The sequence below is a fragment of the Peromyscus eremicus genome, chromosome 2 (genome assembly GCF_949786415.1).
Source record: "Peromyscus eremicus chromosome 2, PerEre_H2_v1, whole genome shotgun sequence".
In the NCBI taxonomy this organism is placed as follows: domain Eukaryota; kingdom Metazoa; phylum Chordata; class Mammalia; order Rodentia; family Cricetidae; genus Peromyscus; species Peromyscus eremicus.
This window is the reverse complement of record NC_081417.1, coordinates 12527280-12542452: the sequence shown is the minus strand read 5'-3', so window position 1 is coordinate 12542452 and position 15173 is coordinate 12527280. Positions and strand designations below refer to the sequence as shown.

General features: G+C 40.5%; 2 long non-coding RNA genes across 3 annotated transcripts in view; one reads left to right on the top strand and one right to left on the bottom strand.

Moving 5' to 3' along the window:
• LOC131903321 (uncharacterized) overlaps positions 1-2616 on the bottom strand; it is a 27150-nt gene extending 24534 nt beyond the window's left edge. The window contains exons 1-2 of the long non-coding RNA XR_009377497.1: positions 2491-2616; positions 2081-2174 (exon numbers count right to left, since the gene is read on the bottom strand). This is a non-coding gene — a long non-coding RNA (uncharacterized LOC131903321). The remainder of the gene's footprint in view (positions 1-2080; positions 2175-2490) is intronic.
• On the top strand, positions 2248-15173 carry LOC131903322 (uncharacterized). Of its 2 annotated transcripts, XR_009377498.1 has the most exons (4): positions 2248-2538; positions 4730-4899; positions 9324-9529; positions 14318-15173. It is a non-coding gene; the product is annotated as an uncharacterized LOC131903322 (long non-coding RNA). The 2 variants fall into 2 exon arrangements; XR_009377499.1 differs by lacking the exon at positions 4730-4899 and having other exon boundaries at positions 2249-2538.

The following is a 15173-nucleotide window of genomic DNA, read 5'->3' as shown; positions in this document are numbered from 1 at the left end:
AAAAAAATCTACACATCTAAACAAGTATCACTCCCTCAATTCTTGCTACCCAAGGAACAGTGGTTAGACACAAATTCTTCTCAGATCTGCTGAAAAGAAAGTTCTTTGCAGTGAACAAACAACCTTGTGACCCTCAGTTTCTTCTCTGTCAATAATAAAAGTTGAATGTAACCCTTTGGTCTCTCCCAAACTAAGCCCTGTCATTCCTCATCTCATATTGCTTTCAATGGGCCACACTCTGACCCACCCAGAGAGAAATACCCTCAAATACAAGTTGTCTCCCCACCTAACACTGTCTCTTGACCTCAAGGAATTTATATAATTTCACATTTGTCCTAGAAGCTTATGTATGTGCACTTCTGGCCACCTGCATGACCAATGCCACCTGGATGAGATTATCGTGACTCCACCTGGAGTTACAACGTACCATGCCCCCACCCCCATCTCCAAGCTTTCCCCACTGCTTCTGGAGACATTTCCCTGAAATGCACACACACATGCTCAGGTCAAACATCTTTGATGGAACATCTTTGCATACATAGGGCCACAGCTGGAAAGATGTCCCTAAAGAACAATGTTGGGTGCCATCAGACAGGGACATAATGGTAAAGACTAGCTGTTGGGATTCCAGGAAGGACTCTTGCATACATAGAGCATTCCCAGGTGTGCCACTTGGCAATCCCAGGAGTAACCTCAGTGTAGACTAGAACCCAGGACATTGATGTGTAAACGGAGGCCAGACTCAAATGATCCTCTAAAACTTCTTTGAACCTTGGGTCAATGAGAATAGTACAATATTATATGTCTAGAAATTTAATAACCTACTCCTCCTACAGGGTCCCCTTGCTCAGCCTTGATACAAGGGGAGGTGCTTAGTCTTACTACAACTAGATATGCTAGGCTTTGTTGATACCCAGGGGAGGCCTGCCCCTTTCTGAACAGAAATAAAGGAGCAGTAGATTGGGGCGGGGGTGGGGACAGATGGGGTGGGGGATGGAATGGGAGGAGAGGAGGAAGGGGAAAATGTGGTCAGGATGTAAAATAAATAAATAAATAAAAATTAAACTGAATAACTTCTTAGTCCTCTACTTCTGGCATCACTTTTGCAGGGAAGGATGAAGCCCATGGTGAAGCCCATGAAGCCTACAATATTAGCAGTATTTCCACCTTACCCCCTTCACAGTGAGTGGGTTGCTCCTGCACACCACAGACACTTGCCAGGCAGCCTCCAAATGCTCTTCAGGAACCATTCCCTACACTTGTGTCTCTCATCAAATCAGACAGTTACTTGAATATATACAACTGCTTTTAACTAAATTATATATACAAATAAAACAAAACAAAGTAAAACAAACACTATACTAATTATGTTTTAGAAACATATTTATTTCCTCACCCAACATGCCAAGTTATAATTCATTCTGTTGGCTTCTAGTCTATTTGGCTTAAAAGCTCCTTTGATTGATGGCAGATATGTGAACTAATTCATTATGTATTCATTTGTTCATTCTGTCACTCTTCACTAACTGTCCACAGAGTGTCTGACATGAATGGGGCCCATTTGATATATTCACAAAGGATCCGTGCTACTCATGCTCTGCCCTGATCCCCCAACCTGCAATGGAACCTTATAGTGAGCATGTGCTTTTTTATTTTTAACTCTTTAAATCAACTGATCCAATGGGATTTTTTTAAAGGAGGGGCTGCAGACATTTAGTCTAAAATGAAAAAAAATAATTTAAAAAAAAAAATAAAATGTCTCAGCCAGTGCAGAGGCATGTGAGTGCAAGCCTGATGACCTGCGTTCGATCCCTGGATCCCACAAGGTGGCAGGAGAGAACAGAGTCTCCAGAGTTCTCCTCTGACCTCCACACATGCACCCTGGCCACAGGTGCTTTCACCAACACAGACACAGCACACACACACACACAAGCACACACACACACACACACACACACACACACACACACACTCTCTCTCTAAATAATTAAATTAAAATATAAGATGTGTTAACGTTGTGTTAGAGAAGTGAGGTACTTTTAAAATATCTTTGCAGACTCTTTCAGAGACAAGCACTGACCTTAGAAGTTTCCTCTACAACCTGATGCAATCTTGGCTTGCATGGCTGGCTGACCAACGAGGTATGACAGAAACATCACTATGGATCCGGAAGGCTATGTCATAGAGAGCAAAGTGAGTTTTAGGTATGGCAGAGACATCACTATGGACCCGGAAGGCTATGTCATAGAGAGCAAAGTGAGTTCTAGCTGATCCCTAGAGCACAAATGGATAGTAATCCCATCTAGTAATTCCAGCAGCCAAAGCCACTGTGCTATGAGGGACCCAAGCTGGCCTATATAGGAAGTCAAAGAGAGAGGCTGCCTGAAGAGACAAAAGAGATCTGCTCTGGCAGCCCCCACCTTTCAGCTCCCCACTGTTCTAGCTCCAGCTTTTGTCTCCCTGGGGCTATGGGGCCCTGGGCAGATTTACCTGAGTCATCCTGGACCTCGACCTTCACACCCCAACACTGCTTATAAGGTGATTGTTGTCAGAAGTCATTAAGTTGGGAGTGGCTCCTCACAGTTTGGGAGTGGTTGTTACAGGAAGTCTGTAATAGAGAACAGGAGAGGGGGCAGGGCTAACTATGACTCTTTCTTGCAATCATCAGGATTGATCCAGAAAGTGTTTTCTCTTAACTCCAACAAAATCTGACACTTTTCTAATATTTCCCCAATTCTTTTCTGAGTAATGTTTTTGCTCCTTGGGTGACACAGGGCCTCTATTTGTTCTGGAAGCTAAGAAAACTATTCACAGCAGGGAGAGACTCTGCTAAGGTCTGAATGCCTCTGTCATCCCAAATTCATATGCTGAAACTCCATCCCTGAAATGGCACTAAGAAGAGGTAGGGCCTTCAGAAAGTGAGGTCACAGGGGTGGGGGGGGAACCCTCAGGCCCCAGAGTTAATACCCCATAGTTGGTGCCCTGATCTTGGACTTCAGCATCCAGAATTGGGAGCCAAATATTTCTGTTTCTGTATACGCCACTCAATTCTGAGTCTGGAAGGTTATTGTAGCAACAAATTGGACTCAGGCAGACTCCAATTTGCTTGCATTTTAAGAAGGGACAGGTTGGGAGGAGGAAGCAGTAACTGCAATCCTGGCCAGTGAGTCTCTAAGGGACCAAACAGAGAGCCTGGAGTGCTTTGTCCTCCACAGAACAGCTGCACTGCAGGCGTCCAGATCAATGCTCCCTAATCACCAATCACCGCCCAACCTGCACGGCCAACCTTCAGTCTCTTTCCCCCACAGGAACACTCTGCTCTGCCTCTCCTTTTCAAAGACAGAGTGATGACTGACAAATGACTGCTAAGGTGTCTGGGCAGCAGCAACCATGAGTTACTATCAGGGTATGTAGCGAGCACATACCCCGGTTACGGGGGAGGAATAATCACTCTTGATTCAGACTTGGTATAACACTCATTTATTCACACAGTGAGATTACAAGCAATATTCATCCTGTCTTCCAAATGGAAGCAGGAGTATCTCTCCGGGTGTACAAGTCCGGACTCGCCACGTCTGTTCCTCTGGATCTTGGGTCAGCCTTCCTCAGATCAGCCACGTCTGCACTGGGGACAGGATCTCACATCTCTGGCAGAGAAGAGTCATCTCCGAGGGCCTGACGAGCTCTGTTGGCTGGGTCAGAGGCTTCATCTTTTATATTCTTTCCTGGCTGAGTTTCTAGTCTTATCCCTATTTCCACACATAGCTTATAGCTTATCACTACTCCATTTGTGGTTTACTTACATCATTCTATTGCTTATCACTCCTGACCAGGGTTGTTCACCCTAGGCCTTACATGTGTTCCTTACATTATAGTTCCATTTAGCTGGAGACAATTCCCTCTCACTATGTGACTTGCCTGTGGTGTGCATCCCAACAAATGAATCAGCTGAGGGCCATCATTGTTAGGAAGCCTCATGGGCTTCAGAAATGGGAACTTCTTGGTAAAGAAACACAAGTGGATGAACAGTGTCCTGAAAAATACCAATAACAACCAAGAAGACCAATGGGGAGAGCTGTGGGCTTGGTCTCTTTAAAGAATGAGGTGTGGGGAGACTAAAGACTTGTCTTCTAAACCTGCAATGTTCTAGAAGCAGACCAACTTCCACTGATAAACAAATGAGCCCACTGAACAGTTGGACAGAAAAGGTACTAATTTGACATTGCAATTTTCAGTGGTTGGGCTGGAGAGTGAAGAGAAAGGTCCATGCTGCAGAAACTCAAAGCGGATTCATATCTAAGTGAAGTCACTGGATGTCCAGCCTAACCTAAGCACCGGGACAAAGGCTGAGAAGCACAGGTGGAGTCAGCTGCTTGGCCCTGCCCTGGTACCAAGCCTGTGCCCCCCTTCTCCAGAGCCCAGGGTTTCATGCTATGTTATATAACTTACTAATCGGGGCTTCCCACCGCAGGAGCCTGCAACAGCCTGTAACAATAGCTAAGGAAAAGGGATACAGAAATGTAGCCTCCAAGTGGGGAAAAGATTTTCAGGGAAAATAAAAAGCAGAGTTGGTGAAGTTGAACTGAAGCAACACAGCTAAAAAATCAGTTCTGACTACAAGACATTATAAAATACAGATGGTTCCTCACATGTGATAGTTCAACACACAATTTTTCTACTCTTACGTGATATAACAACACACCCATACAGCCATTCTTCTCACTTTCAGTCCAACAATCAATTGCTTAAGATAGTCACACTTCATTATGACAGAAGCTCTGTGTCACATGATTCTGCCCAGCTATTGGCTAGCAAAACTGTTCTGAGAGTGTTTGAACAGGCAAGATGAAGCCAAGATGTGCATTTGGCTAAGCATACTAAACATATTTTCTTTTCAAGGTAAGATATCTTCATTTCCCAATGGGTTTATTGGGATGGGACCTCATCATAAATCCAGGAGCACAAGAGACACTAAGAAACATGGAAAGGAAACAGGGGTGTACGATAGAAGAGAGGAAATACCATGTGATAGGATATAGATTAATATAAATGGGTTAATTTAAGTTATAAGCACCAGTTAGGAACAAGCCTAAGCTGTAGGCTGAGCTTTCATAATAGGAAGTCTCCATGTCATTATTTGGGAGCTGGCTGGTGGGACAGAAAAAGACTCATTACATGTGGTGCCCAATGTGAGGTATAACCACACAGATGGAGAAGTTAAGCCAGCCAGCCTTTTGGAGATCTGCTCACAGGACTCTGAAAAGCGAACTTACACTTGAAAATCATGGGAGAGGTTCAAGCCCACCACTGATGGTGCTGTTGCTGTGAACAAACTGAGAAGTCAGCAAATTTGGTAAGACATGTTGGAAGTCCTTAAGAATAGAGTAAAATAATATTAAAAAGAAAAATCTTTCTCATGTTAAGAATCAGAAATATTATAATACAGGAAGTTAGGACTCTGTATAGTGCTTCTATAGATGGATTGAAAATGAAAAAAAAAATGAATGAGGGATAAACCACTTAGCTGGGATTGACATATTGTCAATTGTAATTATCAGTTTTGGTCATTCATATTTATCCTTAAAAAGGTGGTTTGATAATTGCACCAAATATGAAAATTTGACTGATAAGATACAAGCTTTAGGAAGACTTACTATTGATAAGATACAAGCTTTAGGAAGACTTACTATTGATAAGCCTTAGAAAGACTTACTAATGAAAATAATAAAAAATTTGGTTGATAAAATACAAGTCTTAGAAGTACTTAATATTGATATGGTGTCCAATGCCTAACAAGCTTTAGGAAGACTAACTGCTAATAATATACAAGCCTTAGAAAGACCTACGAATGAAAATAATAAAAGTGCTTAGACACAGACAGAGGAATTTAGAGCAGAACCTATCTCAGCACTGCATTATGAAACTGAAGAGGAATGGCCTAAGGTAAATAGAAAGCCAACAGTTACCATACAAGAATGACCATCAGATGATAGTCTCCTCAAAGGCTATGCAGAAATTAACTGGGATCCTGTAGAAATGTTGGATTTGAAGAGATTTAAGGAAGCAGTCATTTTATATGGTATGCATTCACCCCTTATGAAGCAGATGTTAAATTCATGGGCTACTTGGAACAGAATTATTCCACAAGACTGGAAAGATTTAACAATATCAGAGGCTGGCTCTCAGTTACAATAGAAAACATGGTGGAGAGAGGAAGCTAGGGTCATAGAAAAATGAAGTAGGGCTAGAGGTATTGAATGTTCAGCTTCTAGGGAACTTCATTTCAGGTAAAACAAAGTGCAAAGGGTTGACTGAAAAAGGACAGAAGGACAGACAGGAAAATTAAAACCTTATGTGGCTAATGTAGGAATGAAATTACGGGGATATCATTTGTTGCAGCAATGGAAAACACAGATTAATTCCTCCAGTCTCATAAACAAACCATAAAATAAAAAATACTTCTGAGAGAAATATTAAAAGGCATATATCAACAACAGTCACAGAGAGTTCAGGTTGTATATAAGCAGGGCACAACAGATGTTGGTCTTTCAAAAGTACCAATAGCCTTACCTTTAAAATAGCTAACTGACAAATCTGTCTGGGTGGAACAATGACCTTTGACATCAGAAAAATTGCAGACAATAGAACAGCTGGTATAGGAGCAGCTAAATGCTCAACATAATGAAGAATCAACTAGTCCTTAGAATTCTCCTATATTGCTCATTAAAAAGAAATCTGGAAAATGGAGGATTTTAACAGATTTAAGAGCCATAAATAAATCAGCCCCAAAGTTGTGAGCATAGAAGGGCTGCCCCCATTACTCATCTGTCATGTGGTGGCATGGGTAGAGAGAGATGCCCTCTCCCACCCCCTTCCATCAATGCCTGTGGCAAGTGGGAGAGCTGGCCCTGAGGTCATAAGAGCAAGAGAGCTGTCCCAGCTCCCCTCATCAGCTGCAGCACTCTGGAGAGTGGCCCCTATGCCACACCCACCAACACAGTAGAGCTGGCCCTGTAAGTGTGGGAGAGCCGACCCTGAGGACATGAAAGCAGGAAGACTGGCCCTCCCACTTACTCATTGCTGCCAGGGATGAACTAGCCATGGCAATATAGGAAATCTCACCCTGGTAGTGAGGACAAAGGAGAGCTGGCGGGCTGACGAACCCTGCAACTACTCAGGCCCAGGACCAGGGTTATGAGTTGGCCCACTCCAATATCCACCCCATCTGTGATCTGCTGGAGCATGTGAAGGGACCAGTCTTTGGAGCTGTAGGATCTCCATTACATGGGGCAACAACAGGATAACCAAGAGGAGTTTCAGTGAGGACCCAGCATCAATAATGTAGCAGAAACCAGAGGCCTCAAACCAGACCAATGACTCTGTGCAATGAACACTTGCAAGATATATGGATAAAAGGGTTTACTGTGACTCACTGTGCCACACTACAGTCTCCATGACGAGATTCACTTTTCTTTTTTGCTTATTTTTTCTTTTCTTTTCTTTTTCTCTTAAATTTTATTTTATTTTATTTGGGGGGATTGCAAGGGCAGAGGGTGGATATGAAGGGACAGGGAAATAAATGAGATAGAGAAAAATGATGTGAAAGACACAAAGAATAAATAAAAAGTTTAAAAAAAAGGATCACTATGTTAATAGCAAAGGTGTAAAGAAAGATTTTTCTATCACCTGGCAACAAGCCAAGGAAAGTATAAGGAAATGTCCTGTTTGTTCTTTGTATAATCAGACTCCATTACCTGCAGGAAGTAACCCAAAGGGTACCCAAAGAAATGAAATTTGGCAAATGGATGTGTTTCATTTTGCAGATTTTGGAGAATTAAAATACATACACCAGACCAAAGATACATCAGGATTTCAATGGGCAATTGCTTTGAATTCTGAAAAGTCTGATTCTGTAATAACACATTTATTAGAAGTCAAGGCCATCATGGGAATACCTGTACCAATTAAGACTGACAATGCTCCAGCATATGTCTCTAGTAAAATGAAACAGTTTTAGTATATTACAACATAAAGCATATTACAGGTATACCACATAATCCTATGGGACAAGCAGTTACAGAAAGATCTAATCACACTTGAAAAGATATGCCTAATAAACAGAAAGGGGTAATAAAGGACCCCCCCAACAATAGATTACACAGTGTTTTATTAACTTTAAATTTTATATGCTAATGAGAAAGGAACAACAGCTGGGGAGAGACATTGGATAATAGAAAAAACTGCTGATTTAAATCAGCCTGTACACTTTAAAGATGTGTTGACCTCAGAATGGAAAACAGGCTATATGTTACATTGGAAAGAGGTTTGCTTTTGTTTCCACAGGAGAAGAAAAGATATGGATACTATCAAGATTGATAATGATTAGAATTGAACAGTAGAGACTTCTTGATTAAGAGAGACAATAGTTTATCAAGCAGCTTGGTCATTCAATCTAAACTAACTAGTAAGACTAACAAATACCTTTAATTTTATCAGGTATGAAAAAATTAATTTTTATTATTAAGAGATAATACTTTTTCTTTTGCCAAAAAAATGTGTCTTGACAATGATACAACTTGCCAAAAAAGGGACTACCCAAAGTTAGGGTTGGGGTAGGGTTTTGTTTTTGTCTTTCCAGGAGAATGAAAGCATTCTGCTAAGGAATCTGAAGACCACTGGATAAATGAGACATCTGAAGAAGGACAAACCAGGAAGAGAATAGGTCCCAAGAAAAAGAGTAAATTGGTCTAATGGCATAGCACAACTCCAAGAGGATAAATTTTCATGTCTTCCCAAATATTTGTTTCTGCTGCTCTCTTCAAACATAAAAGGCAAATGGCGTTTTTTTGTCGTCCCAATTCTATTAAAAATCAAAGCTGGCTTTGGAGTTGGAGCATGGCTCTCTCCTTCTCTAAACCCAAGCATGTTGTTAAAGGAAAATCCAAAATCTGTCTTATGTCAGAAAAGCCACCTGGTATGGAATAGAAAAAAAAAAAATTAAGGGACTTTACTGTTGTCACTAATCTCGTAATCTTTTGGTTTTATTTTGACTCTTTAAATTTTTTCTTAAGGTATAAATATTAGCTCTAAACTTTCAAGTTGCTATATATTTAAACCTTCTGTTATGATATTAATGGTCATATAAAGTACTAATTCTAGAAATAGGCTTCATCTAACTTCCTGTATATGATTTCAGGCTTGAGTCTGAAGCAGACAACTAAGAATTAAGTTTGTATACCCCAGATACATTTAACAGATTATAGTCCTTTAACCTGTCCAAGATCTGCTGCACATGACATTTAAAATGTTTAAATTTTCTGCAGTAAACCATAACCATTCCTAACAATGACCTTTGAAGTCTCCAAAAAGATGATGGAGCCTCACAAGGATTTCACTTGGATCATGGTAATGGCACTAAGCTGGCAAATACCACCAAAGATCAGCTTTGGACTACAAACTGCTCAGGACAACTTCCAAGCAGTTAGCTAAGGAGGTGCAGCCTCATAGACTACTCTAGCCAGGACTTCAGGTAAGCCCTGCACTTTTCCATTATACAGAGACTGGACAACAAATGATATAGCTAGCTCTCCCTGGACTTTACTGTTATCTCAATGTTTCAGGGTCCCTTAAAGATGTCATTGCCCCTAGGCAACAGGAAGTAATTTTAGGAACATGTTGCCCACATTCTCAGGAGGTGGGGTGGTAGTAGTTTTTGGTCATTTGGTGGGTTATAGATATTTGTCATAATTTAGGGGGTTTGGTTGCAAATTGTTATTGATTAGAGGAAACTAAGCAAGGGAGGTTGGATTAAAGGATCTTTCTGAAAAGAAAAAGGGGGATATAGAAATGATAGGATAAAAGAGTAGATTGTTGAATCTACTTTTAGACTAAAAAGCAATTACTAGTCTCAAATATTTTACATTAATATGAATTTTTGTATATTGATACAAATTTAATGTTATTTTGTTAAAACATACTGTATATATGTTTCTACTGTTTTTTAAGATATTTTTGAATATTGATACAAATTTAATGTTATTTTTGTTACAACATACTACATATGTATGTATATATGCATGTGTGTGTGTGTTTCTACTCTTATTTAAGGTATTATACCTTAAAGACATAATATAAAGTTCTAGTCCTTGAAAACTATTAATATAAACTGTTTAGGATAATTAAGAAATTCAGGTTAGTAGTTAGTCATCTATAACAATCAAACTTGTAGTCATGTTAGGTATGTTTTCCAGATCATACAGAGATATATTTTAGGTAGATTATCTTCAAACACTTTAGAGACCTACAGAATTTGACATTTAAGATGTTTTAATAACATAAGACTTTTCATGACAATGAGATGTGTTTGCCCCTGGAAGCACTAATCTACTTCAAAAAAGGATGATGGGCATCAAAGAACCTCTATATGGAGTTTGCTTTTATTATGGCAAAGTTATCCACTGGGCCAGAAACTGCCCTTGCCTCGACTGCTGACAGTATGATGTCCAAATTGGACAAGCAGGACATAAAAGAAATTTACTGTCAAGCTTTGCCAAGATAAGGTAGGATAGTCCTTCAAAATTCCTGCTTTACAGAAAAGTCTGTCAGATATTCTAGGTCTGCAGAGGAACCTTGGGTGACTGTCCAGGCAGCCAGCTGTTTCTGTCATTTCTATAGTTTTGGAAGTTGCTTGCTCTGCACTTCATGTTTCCTCAGGTAATATTATATCCTTCTCAGGTCTTTGATAGGGTTGAAGACTAGATAGTTATAGTTTTACAGTTTTCCTTGTTATCAAATTTAGAAAAGAAACTTACATAAAAGATGTAAAGTTTATAAGATTAAGATACATAAACACATAAGTTGTTTATCTAAGAAGATGTTTTAAGGTCTAAAAAGATATTTTTAGGGTGGTAATACAAGTTACCATAGAAAATGTTTAGGTATAAAATTTTGGACTTGCTAAGACAGGATAGATAATACAATACTTTCTCTGAAATTTGCCAAATACAAATGGACTGGATATTGTGAATATAACTCTTACCTGATAATTGTTCTTATTGTATATAGTTTTACTATGTTATAGTTAAAACCTTTCCTTTTTACTTAGACAAAAAGAGAGAAATGTTGTGGGATATTTGTACACTGTGTGAAAATGTATTGCTGTGATTGGTGTAATAAAAAGCTGAACAGCCAATAGCTAGGCAGGAGGTATAGGTGGCACTTCCAGGGAGAGAAGGAAGAGGAGGAGAATCTAGGCACACAAGTGATCCCTTGGCTGATGTGTAAAATTAAATTAAATTATAAAATTTTAAAAAATAATTTATAAAAAGAGAAAAAGCATTTTGTTTCACTTTACTTCACAAATAACTTTTTATCCTAAAGCAGGTCAGTCTGAGGCTTAATTCTAAATCGAATCCATTTATGAAGAATACTGGTGGAGAAAACTCTCCTGGGTACAGTCAGCTCTGTAGCCAATGCACTTGACATCCTCTTTCTTGGTTCCTATGGAGAGAACCTCTGCTGTGGCAAAATCATTGCTAACCAATTCAGGACCACCAGCAACCCCACACCCTCCCTCAGGAGGATGGAGGCCATAGCTGATGTCAGAGCCATGCTCAAGATGCAGGGTTGTTTCAGTGTGGACTTGTGACTTCAGTTAATCACTCTCTACACCACTAGGAAGTTGCATTTTCTCCTGTTGAATCCAGGTAGTACAGCTGTCAGCCTAAGATTGTTCAGCAATGTAGAGAGAGGGTAAGGAGAACATGAAAGCATACATGCTTTCATGATGTATGCTTTCATGATGTCACTGCCTTAACCACTGGAATCAGACAAATAAAAGAATAAACCTTTCTCTGGCTTCAAGTTAGAGCAATCAGTAAGGCCTCTGTTATGATGAAGTTGGTTTAAGCTGTGTTTCTGGCTATTATACTACAAAAAAGTCAATATAGCTTGGATGATCATTCTACTTCACTGCTTCTGAGAACTGTCAACTTCACTACACACAAAACTAGTATCATCTATGACCTCAATATTGTAAAAGAAATGCTTATATAACAATTTGGACAATATTGATAATTTATTGACTATTTGCTATATGTTGGTAATGTGTACTCTCATAAGAAAGAAGGAGAAAGAGAAAGAAAAGGAGAGAGAACAGAGGTAGAGAGATAGAAAGAGAAGAGATGAAAATGTAGGATAGTCTCTGCCAGTGTGGGAATGCATACCTCCATAGGATTTACAAAAGCGTCAATTCAGGTAATTCCTAATTTCGTATATATTTACTGAAGTTCATGGCTGAATCTTAATCTGCATTACATTTGGAATCAGAGAAGAATAAAAAAAAAAAAACACTAATGCCCTTGAAAAAGACATTGTTTCATTTATCAAGCCAATAGGCTTGATATTTTTCATTAATTGTTGTTTTAATATTAATTAAGAACATTTATATAATAACGTTGAAAATTCAAACTGAAATATATTATCTGTCACCATATTTCATTTCGTGTGTCTTGTAGCCAGGTCTTCCTATTAATCTTCCACTGTATTTGCATGGACCCTGTTAAGAGTCCCTCATAGCAAGCCTTGTGGGTACTAAGTAGGAACATGCTCTGACCCTGAAATCAAATAGTGGAGCAGTGACATCTTTTCCATTAGAAAACGCCCTCTGGACTAAGTTAAACAGCTGCTGGAAGTTCTGTTGACTGTTTATTTTAGATCCTCCAAGAGAGAGAGACTTTGCCTCAATTTTGTGACCTGCTGTACCTGGGATCTCGGACTTTTAAAGGGATTGGTGAGAAAAGCTTGGTGATGTCTTCTTCAGCTAGAAGTTAGTGAGGATAGTAGATTATCTGGAAAAAACAAGCCCAAATATGGGATTAAACCAATACTCTTTCTACCTCTGGGTTTAAATACCCCTTGCTGCGTAAGGCTGTGTAGGACAGCTGCCAGTTCACATCCTGCTTCCTCTCTGTCCCCAGCACCCCTGACAACCCCAAGGATCACTTCCATACTGAAGAAACACTGCTCGGAAAGGGGAAGGCAACAGGGGTGCCCTGGAAAGAAGAGAGCCCTCCCTTTCTATTGTCCCGGGGGTCCTTTGGCTCTGTGACCCTGAGAAGGTTATTTCATCTCTGTAGGCTTCCTCATCCACTTCCTCAATTTGGAGACGTAATATTAGTTGCCACGAGGCACATTGAAGAGCTGAGATGCAGTGCTCCACACACTGCTCACTGTCCACACACTGCTCGCTGTCCACACACTGCTCGCTGACCACACACTGCTCGCTGTCCACACACTGCTCGCTATCCACACACTGCTCGCTGTCCACACACTGCTCGCTGTCCACACACTGCTCGCTGTCCACACACTGCTCGCTGTCCACACTGCTCACTGTCCACACACTGCTTGCTCTCCACACACTGCTCCCTCTCCACACACTGTTTGCTATCTGTCACAGCAGGCCAGCATTTCACCCACATCTTCCACTCTCTGCTATTACCATTTATGGAAGCCCCACTTGTCTCTCATTTTCATTTACTGGGGGGAGGGGCATTTCATGTGCCAGAGTCTGGTTGTTCTTGGAAGTATCTAGAGAAATAAAATTAATTCACTGTAGTTTGCTACTGTGGTTAATACATTGTGCACCCTAATAAACTTATCTGGGAGCCAGAGAACAGCACAGCCACAATATTAAACATAGAGGTTAGGCAGTGGTAACACATGCCTTTAATCCTAGCATTCCAGAGGCAGAGATCTATCTGGAGCTCTGTGAGTTCAAGGCCACACTGGAAACAGACAGGCATGGTGACTCATGCCTTTAATCCCAGGAAGTGATAGCAGGAAGCAGAAAGGTACTTAAGGCGTGAGGACCAGGAACTAGGGCCTGGTTAAGCTTTTAGGCTTTTGAGCAGCAGTTCAGCTGAGATTCATTCTGGATGAGGACTCAGAGGCTTCCAGTCTGAGGAAATAGGATCAGCTGAGGAATTGGCAAGGTGAGGTAGCTGTGGCTTGTTCTGCTTCTCTGATCTTCCAGCTTTAACCCAATACCTGATTTTATTAATAAGACCTTCTAAGATTCCTGCTACATGCTACCATAGAGAAAACAGACAAATTTAAGAAGAAAAAAAAAAGATCAGCTATCAAAACTAATGATTTTTTAAAGATAAAAAGAATTAAGTTTGATCAGTAGGTGACCATAGCATGCTTGTTTACAGCAAGGATGAGTCTGTTTAGACGTGCACAGGTCGTCTTTAAGACATAGAAAAGCAGTCAAGCCCACTCAGACAAGGACTACCAGTCATGGTTTATTCTGTTCCAGGCAACATCAGCAACGGATCCTGTAATCTCCTAAGAAGTGCTCTGAATGCAAACGCTGTCATGTGACTGTATATTCAGTGCTTACATTAGAATTTCTGTTTTAAACCTTAGTTGGTGACTCTGGATTTTCCAGTGTTCTTCTTTTACAAAGATTTAAATATGGAAGCATAGCCAACAGAGGAAAGCCATCCTGCTTGCTAATGCCATGGAGATATTTTTACAGACGTAGTCTTTTTTAATGATTGACTTGAATCCATTTCTTTTAAGATAAGCAATTTTTGCATTGAAGGTAAGTCTTTTCCTCTCTTTGTTTTTGTTCTGTCAGAACAAGATGTTTAAAAACCATCTGAGAAACTGAAGTCCATTCTCTCTTCTTCTTATGTTTGGAACAAAAAAAGAAAGGCACTGTTGTCCTTCCCGGGTTGCCCTGCTCCAACTCACTTTTTGTCTGGTGTGATCACGGGGCCACTCCAGCACCAGGGAAAAGCTGCAGTGTAAACACAGATCAAAAGGCTAGAATCCCAGGGTGGCCAGCACATGGCTGTGGTTGCTGCCATGCACAGGGCTGTTCTCCACAGGGCTTAATCCCTGGACATCATCAGATCCAGAGGACCAGGAAGTCTGCCGTGAGATTGTGCCTCCTAGAAATGATGGGGAAGCTTCCCTGGTGATACCTCAACAATATGGCTGCATAAACAAGACTTGAAGAATAATACTATCAACATACAGGCTAACTGCAAGGGAGAAATCTCACAGTGTCTCACCCCTAGACAAAGAACTATAGGCAGCAGCAAAGGACTGGAGAGAGGGAGAATTAGCCTCTCCCTGGGACAAGCTCCCTAAACAGGTTATCCACA